At 46.2% G+C, this 13212-nt stretch overlaps 1 long non-coding RNA gene across 2 annotated transcripts in view; it reads right to left on the reverse strand.

The window, feature by feature from the left end:
- The window catches only part of LOC121014286 (uncharacterized), a 3181-nt gene extending 2116 nt beyond the window's left edge, over positions 1-1065 (reverse strand). The window contains exon 1 of one of the 2 annotated variants that reach the window (XR_005783144.1): positions 855-1065. This is a non-coding gene — a long non-coding RNA (uncharacterized LOC121014286). Of the gene's footprint in view, positions 1-584; positions 791-854 lie in introns of those variants that run through there. The other variant, XR_005783142.1, reaches the window with a different exon arrangement.
- Positions 1066-13212: the final 12147 nt, after the last annotated feature.

Here is a 13212-nt window from a genome sequence, read left to right on the forward strand (position 1 = left end):
TCTATATCTATATCTATATCTATATCTATATCTATATCTATATCTATCTGGTAATGATTCTCTTTCTGGGCCAAGTCCCCAATCTAAATTCTTTTAGGCAGTTAAAGGAGAGGTAAAAGTCTTTTCCTGAACATTTTGGGTCTTGATTGCCTTTAGCTCAAATAGTCCACATGCCAAAGTGGCATTTTTGGGTGAGGTATTCTGTTCCCTTTCATCGTCTACCTGACCAGGGCTGGTTCCTGCCAGGGCACTGGGGATGTAGATCTCTGTGACGGCTCATGCTCCTATGAGGGTCAAGCGTCTCAGTTTTACTTGAACTTTAGGTAAGTGAGGGTCTAGTGAAGGTCTGTTAAGAAGGCCGGGCAGAAAGACCCTAGCTCTAATCCTTACTGCACCCTTGCCGGGCCCAGGACGGGTCAGCGGTGTCAGCAGGAGGGGGGGCAGGCCCCCTGGGCACGTCTACACAGGCTGAGGGCGTGGGGGGCAGGAAGGCGATCCCCCATCCGCAGAAATGCGTACTCAGCTGGTGCCTGAGCATTCTACCCGCCCCCACCCATCCCCCTCTGAGGCGTGCACTAGGAGACCTGGGAGTCACAGCTGAAGGAGCATCCATGCAAGAGCGGGGACACCCGCCAGCTCTGCCTGGCAGCCGGGAGCAGGTGACAAGCTTGCCTGAGCATCCCCAGCATGTCTGCAGCTTCAGCCTGGCAGAATGTTGGCAAAATGCAGCTTCAGCATGCAATCCCAGGGAGGCTGTCTGCACCTGCTGCCCTGGCCTTGGCCTCAAGGTGACTTCACGAGGATCCACCTATGTCTGAGCCTCCGGCACAGCGCGGAGGGGAGCAGCAGCTGACCTGTCCTGCAGTGGCGTGGGGTGACCTCGAAGCCACTCAACTTGGTCCTCCTTTAAAATCCCCCTGGCCAGGTCAAGTTAGAGTTTGAGCAGGAGTCTCTCAAGAGCCAACCTCGCAGGAGAATGGCACTGGCCGGTAGTGGCCAGGAAGTGGCTGCGGTCTCCAAGAGCCGAATGGGGCCTTTATCTCCTCCAGGATATGAATGTACCAACCTCACTCCAGCTGGCACTTAGTTGTCAGGCCTCTGGAGGTTAGAGTGGAACTAGGGGGGGTTATCACAGGACACATTCCTCTTCCTCCGCCAGGGTTCAACACGCGCACCCGTTTATAGACAATCAAGTACAATGTCAGCTGTGTCCATGGGGTGGACCTGTGGGATAGCGCTCCCCATGCACTTCCTGCCCCTGTCTCATTCTGTGCCCCTTCTGCAGCTCCTTAGTGCCCTCGCTGATGAACTATAGGAAGCGTGTGTATTTTGGGGACACGTGCAGTGGGCGACTTCATGACCACTCTTCACAGGGTGCCTGGCGTAGGACAAGAAAACCATTAAATATTAATCTCATGATAATTTTATTTGCTCAACCAGCTCCCGGCCAGCACCTCTCCTGCCCAGAGAGATGCGTTGAGGATTCAGTCAGGATGGACTCCGTGAGTGCACGAAAACACGGGTTTCATTGCCAAATCTGTATGTTGAATGTGGCCCCACGGCTCAGAAAGCTTCTGCGATTTCTGGCTTGGAGACCGCTCAGCTCCCCAGTTTCGGGTTGTGCTGGACAAAGGTGATGGGGGTGTTGCCGATGACACGATAGTGGCATGACACTGGTGGGACAGTGAAACCCTCACCTCATAGCTTTAGAAGAAGCCTCTTCTCACTTATCACTGGCAGCAGAACTGTGGTTGCCAATAGAACCTTCTGTGATGATGAAGATACTTTATGTCTTTACTGTCCAGTATGGTAGCCACTGGCCACAGTGGCTGGTGAACACTTGAAATATGGCTAGTGTGACTCGATTCAAATTTTTATTTAATTTCAATTATTTTTAGGTTAAATTTAAGTAGCCACAGGTAGTCAGCGGCTATCATATTGGGCAGATCTAGAGGTATGCTTTCGTTTTCTTCCAAGGATGATTTCTGTGACTTTATTGACAATTTAGTTTACATTGGTTTTCAACATTAGACAGTGACAGTGTGAGGTTACTGGCTGTGGCAAACATTGGTGGTTCCCTACTCGCTGCCACTCCATGCTCGCCGAGCTCTGACTTTGTTACAAAGGGCCAGGGGTTGAATCACTGGTAGATTAAGCCACCTATGATACTCCCACTCCTCTTTGCCAGTGATTGGTCTTGGGGTGGGTTTGCGACTCAGTTCTAGCCAGTCCAACAGAAGAGGAAGTCCCCTGGAGAGACTTCTGGGAAAGATTTTCTTTCCCAACCAAGGAAGGTGAATAACCCCTTTGAGCCCATCATTTTCCATCTTGTTTGGGACACTGTTATGTGGATTTGATGTTTGGACCTGGGACAGCCAACTTGTCATTGTGAGGGAAAGGCCATGACAATCAATATCTTTCTTTGAACTGTTGATAATATTTGGGGAAACTCAGTGAACCCATGTCCTGTGAGAGCTTCTAAGGCTCACCTTAGTCTAAGCACAGTGTCATCAATGAGGTGGACCGACATGGTGTTCCATAGGGCAGTGAGATGGTCAAGGTCATTCCAGCACAAAGTCTAGAAGCAAGATGGAGGGGACTCACTGTTGTCCACTCCTGTCCCACACTTTCTTCGGCACTGGCCAAATGGGAGACTTGTGTAGGACTGAGAGAGTAATCATCCCCCTGTACACACACACACACACACACACACACACACACACACACTCACAGTGATACTAATGGCTGTACTACCTTCTGGGCTTGGTCTTCCTTCAGATTTGCCGTTTGTTGGATGGCAGTGGGGGGACTCCAAGGGCTTCTCCTCTGCCCTTCCTGTCATAATAGCCCTTACTTTTGGGTCAGAGAACCAATGCGAGGGTTCTGCCTGAGGTTTAAGGCATCTGTTTCAATCCTACACCCAGGCTTTGGAGAAGTAATGGGCTCAGGGTTCCAGCAGCCCTACTATGAGCGGGAACTCAATCAAGTCTCCATTTATCACTCAACCCAGTGGTGTTCTTGTCCCCTGGGATTACTGTTGGCTTGAGCTAGCATCCCAAATCCCCTGAAAGGGGGTATTCATTGTTTTCCTTGGGGCACAGATTCCCTGACACATGGTCAGATCCCCTGTAGGAAAAGCAGCAGTAAGATAGGCAGAATACATTTTTGATGTTATCCCATGTTTGTTTTCTTTTCCGAGGGGACCCAGTCTTCATTCAATTCAATGGACTGTGAAGTGACACATCAGAGAAGCCACACTGCCACTCTGGGACCTTCTGCTGAAAATAGAGAGGCCATTTTGATGGCAGTGTCCTCTTAGTAACAGCCTGCCTGGGATGCTGGCCCTGACGTTATTGCTGTTGGCCTCTCAGGATTATGCTGTTAAACTCCCGACTCTGCTTCAGCCACTGTGAATATTATCTGATTGACCATAGGGCCTTTCCATCATTCCTTCACAATTCAATTAGACAGAAACACCTAACTGTCTAGTTTAGGTTACATGATGATGTACTAGTTATAAAGAAGCTGAATGAGAATATTTGATTCCCCTTTGGGTTCCATAAAGAGGAATAGATAAGAACCTTGCCTGCCACCTGTCCTAGAGGCTGGGCAGCCAAAATACTGGTGATTTTTATCTTCACTTATTCCTTTTCTTTCTTTCTGTCTTTCTTCCTTCCTTCTTTTCTTTTTTCTTTATTGAGGTATAGTTGGTATATAACATATTCGTTTCAGGCATTCTACAAATGATTCAATATTTGTATATATTTCAAAGTAATCATAATAATTCTATTTAAGATCAGTTACCACACACAGTTACAATTTTTTCTATAATGAGCACTTATTACATGCCTAATTTTTGTTCTTTTTAAAAAATATTTACTATTTTTAGGTAGACTCCTCACCCAATATGGGGCTCAAACCCATGACCCTAACATCAAGAGTCGCTTGCTCTACCAACTAAACCAGCTAGGTGCCCCTACATGCCTAATTTTTAAAAAGGAGTCTGTCATTTTATTTTTTTTATTTTTTTATTTTTTTTATTTTTTTTTTTTTCTTTTTCAACGTTTATTTATTTTTGGGACAGAGAGAGACAGAGCATGAACGGGGGAGGGGCAGAGAGAGAGGGAGACACAGAATTGGAAACAGGCTCCAGGCTCTGAGCCATCAGCCCAGAGCCCGACGCGGGGCTCGAACTCACGGACCGCGAGATCGTGACCTGGCTGAAGTCGGACGCTTAACCGACTGCGCCACCCAGGTGCCCCTGTCATTTTAAATATTTTTCAGTCAGCCAGTTCCAAAGCTATAATGACTATACATGCTTGAGGCAGGGAGGTGGGGGTGGGCAGGCATTAAAAATGGTTCTTGGGCTTGGAAAGGTCAGGAATACTAGCCTAAGAATTTGAGGTGTTGGTCATTTGTGTGTGAGGGTAAGACTGAAATGGCCCTGCCTGGGTCCTGCCAGCCCCCCCCCCCCCCCCACTCCCGCCCCCTACAGTATGGGTATATCTGGTGACCTCTATTCAGGCTCCTTGACTTTCAGAAGAGGCTGTTAACCCTGCCCCAATCTCAGCTGTCTGTTTAAACATTCAGGTCTGCCCTTAACCAGCAATATAGAATATCAAGGGTCCTTGTCAGATCGGAGCCACAACCTAAAACTCACTCTTGTTTGATACTTAGCAAACATTTGGTTGAATTAAACAACATTTAGGAAGACTTGTCTGAATGGCAGTCACACAGTCATGCATAAGAACTCTAGTCTTTTTTATTTTTTAATTTTTTTTAACACTTATTCATTTTTGAGAGACAGAGACGGTGTGAGTGGGGGAGGGGCAGAGAGAAAGGGAGACACAGAATCTGAAACAGGATCCAGGCTCTGAGCTGACAGCACAGAACCCTATGTGGGGCTCGAACTCACAGACTGAGATCATGCCTTCAGCTGAAGTCAGACGCTTAACCTTAACCGACTAAGCCACCCAGGCGCCCCGAGCTCTAGTCCTTGTTAGCATTTATTTTAGGTTTGAACAATACACTTAGATGATCACGTGCTCTCTGCCCTGGTAGGATGTGTTTGGTTTGAACCCACATGGAGTCATGCCATTGACTTAAAGAAGGAAGACTGTCAACACCAACCCCACAGCACTCATTGTTTTATATCCAGTAAGGATGTTTTTAGGGCCTTGTTCACTATATTACATAGCCCTTTGACTGAAAGCATATGGAAGAAATTCCTTTCTGGTCTTGGAATTAAGCTCCTGATTTGTTTTTTTATCTAATGAACATTGTGAGTGATATGGCTGGCCTTGTTTCTTTCCTTGCATGGGCTGCTAGGAAGCTCAGAGTCAAATTGTGGCCCATATCTAGCAAGTGTAGAGGATTTTCACAGTAAGCATTTTGTGTATTAATTTTATCTCTGGCTTCACACTATTTCTCCTAACCTATTTTACCTTCTTCCTAATGTTTCCTGTGACTTTTTATTTTTAAATGTTTATTTATTTTTGAGAGAGAGAGAGAGAGAGAGCACGCACATGAGCGAGGGAGGGGCAGAAAGAGAAGGGGACAAGGGACCTGAAGTGGGCTCTGTGCTGACAGCAGTGAGCTGGATGTGGGGCTCGAACTCACGAACCGTGAGATCATGACCTGAGCAGAAGTCGGATGCTCAACCGACTGAGCTACCCAGGCGGCGCCCCTCCTGTGACTTTTTAAAAAAGCATTTTATTGGTATGTTTTGTAAGCAAGCTTAAATGTTTGTTCTTTATTTTTTAGTCAAAGAAAGATAAAAACAAAGATACACGCAAAATATTTAAAATTTTGTATTTTCACTTGGACCCTTATACTGAACTCTGAGCTATTCTCTAATCTGGGGAGCTCAGGGATCTTATTGGGTCTGAAGTTTTCATTTTAGTCTTTAAGAATAATCATTTTGTCACCACTCCTGCGATCACTGTGGTAGAAAGAATTTGCGTTCTTTCAAAACTCCTCTTCTGCCTTCTGATGTTTACTTAGTACCTGACACCATCGTTATGAACGCATCTTTATTCTCTGGAGAGTGGAATGGGATTCAGAGACTCGTGTTCTCATTCAGTTTTCTAATCCTCTAACAAGAATTCCAAGCATTTTGCGTTTTTACACTTTTTTTTCCTCTTTGCTGTGGGTATGGGACAAATCAACATCAAAAAATCACTAGTTTGCTTTAGAGGCAATCTTGAGAGACCAATCTGTACTCAGTGAAGTTCAAGTTCCCTCAGCCACCAACACAAACAACAGAAACCTAAAAGCAGTGTTTGCGTACAGAGGAATTTATGTATTCATTCTGGGATAAATCTGAGACAGCAGTTACAATCCTCTACTCACCATGTTTTTTTGTGGAAACAAAAACAGAACATAAGGACAATGAAAAAGAAAAAATATCACTCAGTTTCTTATTATTAGCAACTAGGGGATTAGCCTTCCAAGTTCATTTATTTATTTATTTATTTATTTATTTATTTATTTATTTATTTTAATGTTCATTTATCTCTGAGAGAGACAGAGAGACAGGACATGGGCAGGGGGTGAGGTGGGTGGAGGGTAGAGAGAGAGGGAGACAGAGAATCTGAAGCCGGCTCCAGGCTCTGAGCTGTCAGCCCAGAGCCTGACACGGGGTTTGAACCCATGAACAGTGAGATCATGACCTGCGCCGAAGTCGAACGCTTAACCACCTGAGCCACCCGGGCGCCCCAGCCTTCCAAGTTTTGAACAAAGTGCTTGTTATAGTCAGCAAATATTTATTGAGTACCTACGATGTTTTATGTCCTGGAATATAGCATTGTTCAAAACTAGACACAGTCCCTACTCTGTGCTTCCTATCATGCATCTCACAGCCCATAATACCTTTATGCGAGTGGTTATCCCACAGTACATAGTGTTATCATAGCTACTCTTCTCTCTGGACCATATAGTTTAGATACTTTTCCATATCAACACCTATGGACTGACATCATCATTTCAAAATGCCAAATAGTGTTATGTATCTGATTACCATACTTTATTTATTTTGAGAAAGAGAAAGTGAGCTTGAGCAGGGGAAGAGTAAAGAGGCAGAGAGAAAGAGTCCCAAGCTGGCTCCACGCTGCCAGCACAGAGCCTGATGCAGGGCTCAAACCCACAAACTGCGAGGTTGTGACCTGAGCCAAAGCCGGACACTTAACCGACGGAGCCACCCATGTGCTCCTAGCTGTACTCTGTTTTAGTCATTGCCCTCATGTTGTAAACTTCCATGCGATTATAAAAAGCACTTCTGTCCACAACTTTACAGAAAACCTGTGCACTGATGCTTTCAAGATGCTTTTAAGTCATCCTCAGAAGCACCAATGTGGACAAGTGACCCCACATCACCCGTAATCTTTCTGACTTTTCTAGTTCAATGACTTTGGCTGTACTTTTGGCACATGAAGCCTGACTTGCTCAGGCCTCGTTACCCAGAACTGTTTGGGAGATGATTGAAGAAAGTGTCTGGCTTCCTCCTTACAAGGACCTTCCTTTCTACAATGACAGCATCATCTCATGTTGGTCTCAATGATTGCATTGCCTCATCATTTCTGGTAGCAGAAGGAGCCGACTCCCTTTCTATTCATGCCTTGTTTGAGAGCTGACACTCTCTTCCTGCATTATCCTGCTGCTCACTAAGTGTGTGCCTGCTAGATGAATGCACGAATAAATAGATTCCAGGAGCACAGAATTAGTGTGAGTGAGGGACAGACAGTCCACAGGGAGGAGGTGACATGTGGGGGTGATGGGCAGGCTTAAACTCAACACTATGGATGAGTTAAAGATACATGTTTCAGTTTCTAGAAAAAAAAAACACACTAGAAACAACACCAAGAAGCTTACCTAAAGAGCTAATAAATGAGATAAGTGGCAGAGTAAATGATACTCAATTCACCTAAAGAGTGGCAGAGAAGGATGAAGAGAGGAAAAACAAACTTGGGGGACAAATAGAAAACTAAACCAAGATGGCAGACTTAAACTTAACCATGTTAATAGTTATTTATTATCAACAAAGTAAATACTTTTTAAAAACGTTTATTTTAGACAGAGAGAGCATGAGCGGGGGAGGGGGAGGGCAGAGAGAGAGGGACACAGAAGATCCAAAGCAGGCTCTGTGCTGAGAGCAGAGAGCCCAATGTGGGGCTCGAACTCACAGACCGTGAGGTCATGACCCGAGCTGAAGTTGGACGCTTAACTGACTGAGCCATCTAGATGCCCCTAAATGCTTTTATGTAAAAACCAGTGATTATGAGATTGTGTGAAAAAGCATACGGAACATTCACCAAGATGAACCATACGCTGGGCCATGAAACAAGTCTCAATAAATTTCAAAGGATTGAAAACATGCAGAGTACTTTATCTGAGGTATTAAATTAGTCATCAATCATACAGGTATTAAAATTAATTATCAGGGGCGCCTGGTTGGCTCAGTCGGTTGAGCATCCGACTCTCAATTTCTGCTCAGGTCATGATCTCATGGTTTGTGGAATCGAGCCCCGTGTCGGGCACCATGCTGAGTGTGGAGCCTGCTTGGGATTCTCTCTCTCCTTCTCTCTCTGCCTCTGTCTCTCTCTCTCAGAATAAATAAGCATTAAAAAATGTAACAAAATTGTAAAAAAATATATATATATAACTAATAATCAATAATAATATGATATCCAGGAAGTCCTCAAATATATAGGAATTAACCAAACAATCCCAAATAACATCTTAATATTTTTAATTTTTTAATTTTTTAAAGTTTAATTATTGATTTGGGGGGAAACCGCGTGAGTGGGGGCAGGGGCGGAGAGAGAGAGGGACTCTCTCCCAAGCAGAGTCCTCCCTGCCAGCTGTGGAGCCTGATGCAGGGCTCGAACTCACGAACCATGAAATCATGACCTAAGCCAAAACCAACAGTTGGTCATTTCATGGACAGAGCTACCCAGGGTCCCCCTCACATAAATCTTAAAACCCCACACGTGAAATGAGGAAATATTTTTACTTGAACAAAAACAAAAATGAAACGCCAAAATTTGTGAGCTGCAATTAAATGAGCGCGTGGAGGGGCGCCTGGGTGGCGCAGTCGGTTAAGCGTCTGACTTCAGCCAGGTCACGATCTCGCGGTCTGTGAGTTCGAGCCCCGCGTCGGGCTCTGGGCTGATGGCTCGGAGCCTGGAGCCTGTTTCCGATTCTGTGTCTCCCTCTCTCTCTGCCCCTCCCCCGTTCATGCTCTGTCTCTCTCTGTCCCAAAAATAAATAAACGTTGAAAAAAAAAAAAATTTAAATGAGCGCGTGGAAAGATTTTTTTGTTTATAGCTATGGGCTACTGATTATCATGCGCCTCCCTTCCCCCTCACCTTCTGAATGAGAGAATAAGCCATTATATTTTCCTATCTCTGTCTCGCCAATATGTGTCAGGTGTGCGTTGGGGAAATAACATCGTTAGTCCTGGTTCACAGGGCTCTGCACCTAAGAAACCAAATCTGAGGAGTGCTTGAGGAACCAAACCAGGGGTGCATCATCCCCACCCAGATCTAATCTTGACGCTAAGATCCCGGACCTCAGACCCGAGGGTCGTGCTGGAATGGCGAGATAACTTGGGACGTTTTATTTTGCTTCGTTTTGTGGAGTGACTCTGTGTCACAAGTGGATACAAATGATTAGGAGCTGGAGGGCTGACCTGTGTAGATTGTCCCGCATCAGTTCCATACCGACTCATTTAGCTGTATATCGACTCAGGGCTTGGCTATTGTGACGTCGGTAAGAATGATGCAAATAGAGGCTGGGTAAGGGCCTGCACCGTGGGGCTTTGTCCTCTTGGAATACCCCCTTGGAATTCAGCTGCCACGCGTAAAGAAGCCCCGTGTTAGGCTACAAGTGAGGAAGGCAAAGGGGAGCCGACCCTGCAGGATGAGAGGCGAGCTTGGGGGTTCCAGGTCCTGCCAAGCTGCAAGCTGAACGCAGCTGCAGGAGGGACCTCAGCTATACCATGAGCCACCTCATTGAGCCCATTGACCCGTAGAAACATGAGACATAACAAGTCATTGCGCCACTGTTTGCTTTGGTAAGTTTGGGGGTGGGTTGTTATGTGGCAATACAAAACTGGAACACATAGGAAGCTTTGGAGCTGGGATGGTCTTTCAGAGTTGTCTCAAAACGAGACGCAAGCACAGGCCTTTTCATCCCCACCTGGACCTGAAGGGGAGCAGAGTATGCCACCCCAAACTTGGGCATGTGGATTATTTTGAGCAGAAGGCGATCAAGTCCCAGCAGACTCAGGAAAAGCTTTTTTACCTCTCCCTTAAATGCCTAAAATAATTTACATCGGGGGGCCCGGCCCAGAAAGGGAGATGTTATCAGAGATAACTTCTTTTTATGTCAAATACATCTGCATGGCGGGTCATTTGATTACAGAACATCCGCTCTTCTCATCTTCCTGTGAATTTCCTTTCTCCCCTTTGAAGCCCCAGGCTCCCATCCCTTCCTTTCCTGAGCTCACGATGGCACATAAGCCTCAATTGCCTGAGTGCCTTTGAGTCTCATATTTTTATGGGGCTCCCTCCCATACGCCTGTAATTAAATTTGTTTTCTCCTGTTAATCCGTCTTATGTCAATTTAATTATCAGAGCAGCCAAAGGACCTAGAAGGTAAGAAGGGAAAAATTTTCTGCCTCTACAAACCTGTCATTAAATTCATCTTGCCTCTCAGGAGGTGGCATGATCTTGGGTGAAGCAACATTTTTTTTTTTTTAACCAACGGCAGTTCCCAGAGGTGGGCACCGCCGTGAGCACTCAGCAGCCAACACTTCTGGCATCTAAGGGAATGAGTGCTTGGATCCAGTAGAACGGTACAGCATTCACTACAGTCAGATTTCTATAGGCTTCCACTATTTTCCCATTGGTGGGATAAATGAAGGGGGCTACAGACACTTTATTTGATGTCAGATCAAACTTCCGGCATGATGTGCTTGGCTTAAAAGAAGAGTTTAATATAAAAACACATGGTAGGTTGACGTATGAGGGTATCTCTCCTGGATTTCTGGCCCTAGGGGAGTACTTTCCCACCATAGCTGGCTGCTATGCAGCGAGAATTGAACATCACATGTCCCAACCCTAGAAGGCCAGCCTGACTCATTTCTGTGTTCATTACAGGCTGTGGAAGTAATGATAATGAAGTCTGACCTTGGAGCAGCAAATACACAGAGAGAGGGGGACAGGGCAAGTCTGAAGAGGGTATGGGGGGCTCTGGTGATCAGAGGAGCGTGGCATTGAGAAGGAATCTTCAGCAAAAAAGTACGTATCTTTAGGGATGTTCATTGTAGCACTGTTTCTAAAAGTGAATGATTGGAGAAACTTCTTTATCCATCAGCAGGTGAACTGCCACAAGAGGAAAAACTCATAGTGAGAACCCACCTGTGTTCATCGTCTTCCCAGCATTATATGCTTCCTGAACTAAAATCACCTAATTTTCATTCATTTTTCTGCCTTTCCTCAGGCAGCCTACTCAGGGGAAGCTAACCTCAGTCAACCTGCGGCTGGGCCCGGGGTGGCCTAAGTCAATCAACACATGCCTTTGGTACCAATCATCGGTGGTCATGTGACCCAACGCCGTTCAATTAGAGTGAATCAAAGGACTCTCGCTTGGAATGCTGGGAAGGGCACCTGCTTGTGGGCACTCCTGCTGGATGGCTCTAGGCAATGCAACAATTTCTTTCTACCCTCTAAGGGTTTTTTTTTTTTTTTTTTTTGGTTGAGACTGAGAATTAAACACCTAAGGCCCGTCAGCAGGAGAAAGGCACACAAGGCACACAAATTTATATAAATTTTATGTGACCTGGGAACTCGTAAGGGAATGAAGACCCAAAGAAACGGTGAAAACGACTTACTCCTCCGTTAGGTTGAACAAGGCGAGACAACCGTGGAAAAATTACTAGGCTACGTGGGGAGGCTAAAGGAAGATGAGTATCTTGAAGAGGCCTGTTTGTGTAGAATTCCCCAGCTCTCAACTGCTTGTCCTTGATAAGAGTGTTGCTTCCCTTCTGGTACAGGGAGGGCATCTTTCTCATGGGACTTGTTAATCTCCGGCTTTCAGAAAGAAAGGGGGAGATTAGAATGCCCTTTCTAGATCTGCTGTTTTTAAAGTGCTTTTAGCTCAACCCTTAGGCCAAAGTGGCGTCTTGTGGGATGGCGTAACCGGCCACCCTTTGGGGTCTCATTTGAACAATTCTGGAGCAGTCGTCTGATGGGACATCATGCAGCTGCTAAAACTGAGCGACTGGAAAGATTTCCATGAGAAATGAAAAGAACGGGTATCAAATCTATGGTACGAAATCCTGTATAATCGGGGGGGGGGGGGAAAAGTCTATTTTAATCAAGTGGTCTCTTGGTTGGGAGGGGGTAGAAGAGGTCGCGGGAGGAGAGAGGAATCCTGTTTTCCTCAGCTGTCTCAGCTTGAATCCTGCCTGAGGCCTGAGGGAGGAGAGGGCACCCCTCCTCCAGGGAGAGCTGCTGCAGGAGGAGAGGCTCCCAGGGGACCTGGCAGGAGGTGAAGCCTGAGGCGCTGGAGAAGGGGCCTCATGTACAGATACAAAGACAAGACTTAAAATACCCAGTCTTACTGACCCAACAGCCATCCCTGTGGGGATCTGTCCCTCTGAGAAGGGGCTGAGACCACACACAATCTCAGGGTTCTACGGGCTGAAAGGAGCAGGAGGCCTCAGGGCCCCAGGAGAGGGGAAAGTTTGCTCCTCTGGAGGCTTGTCTAGCTCCCTGGATTCGAGCTTCTGGTGGGCAACAATTCTGTCTTGTTGTTGGGTCCCAGTCACCCGGGACTAACGTGGGTATCGGCGCAACACTGTACTGAATGAAGGAGGCAAGGCCAAGTGGGGGAGGGGCCCCGAAAGCAAAAGGAGGGGGCTTTCCACCTGCATGCCCCCAGGGAGGTGAGGCCCAGAGAAACTGGGCCCCCCTGGCCTTTTGTCATCAAGCCTGACTTCAGCTGGGAGTTCTGCTTTCTGGTTGTTTCAGACATTTCTCCTTTCAATGTAAATATTATTTTTAAGGAGCCTCCAGCCCAAGGCAGTCTTGGTCAGCTTAACCGCTCTCAGTGGGAATACGCAACTTTAAAGTCTTTGAAAAGAATCTGCTCTGAGGAATTTGCATTTCCAGAAAGCTTTCAATAGAGGGCCAAGCGATGGAGCCTGTG

The sequence above is a fragment of the Herpailurus yagouaroundi genome, unplaced genomic scaffold, assembly GCF_014898765.1.
Source record: "Herpailurus yagouaroundi ecotype Mexico unplaced genomic scaffold, PumYag 202, whole genome shotgun sequence".
NCBI lineage: Eukaryota > Metazoa > Chordata > Mammalia > Carnivora > Felidae > Herpailurus > Herpailurus yagouaroundi.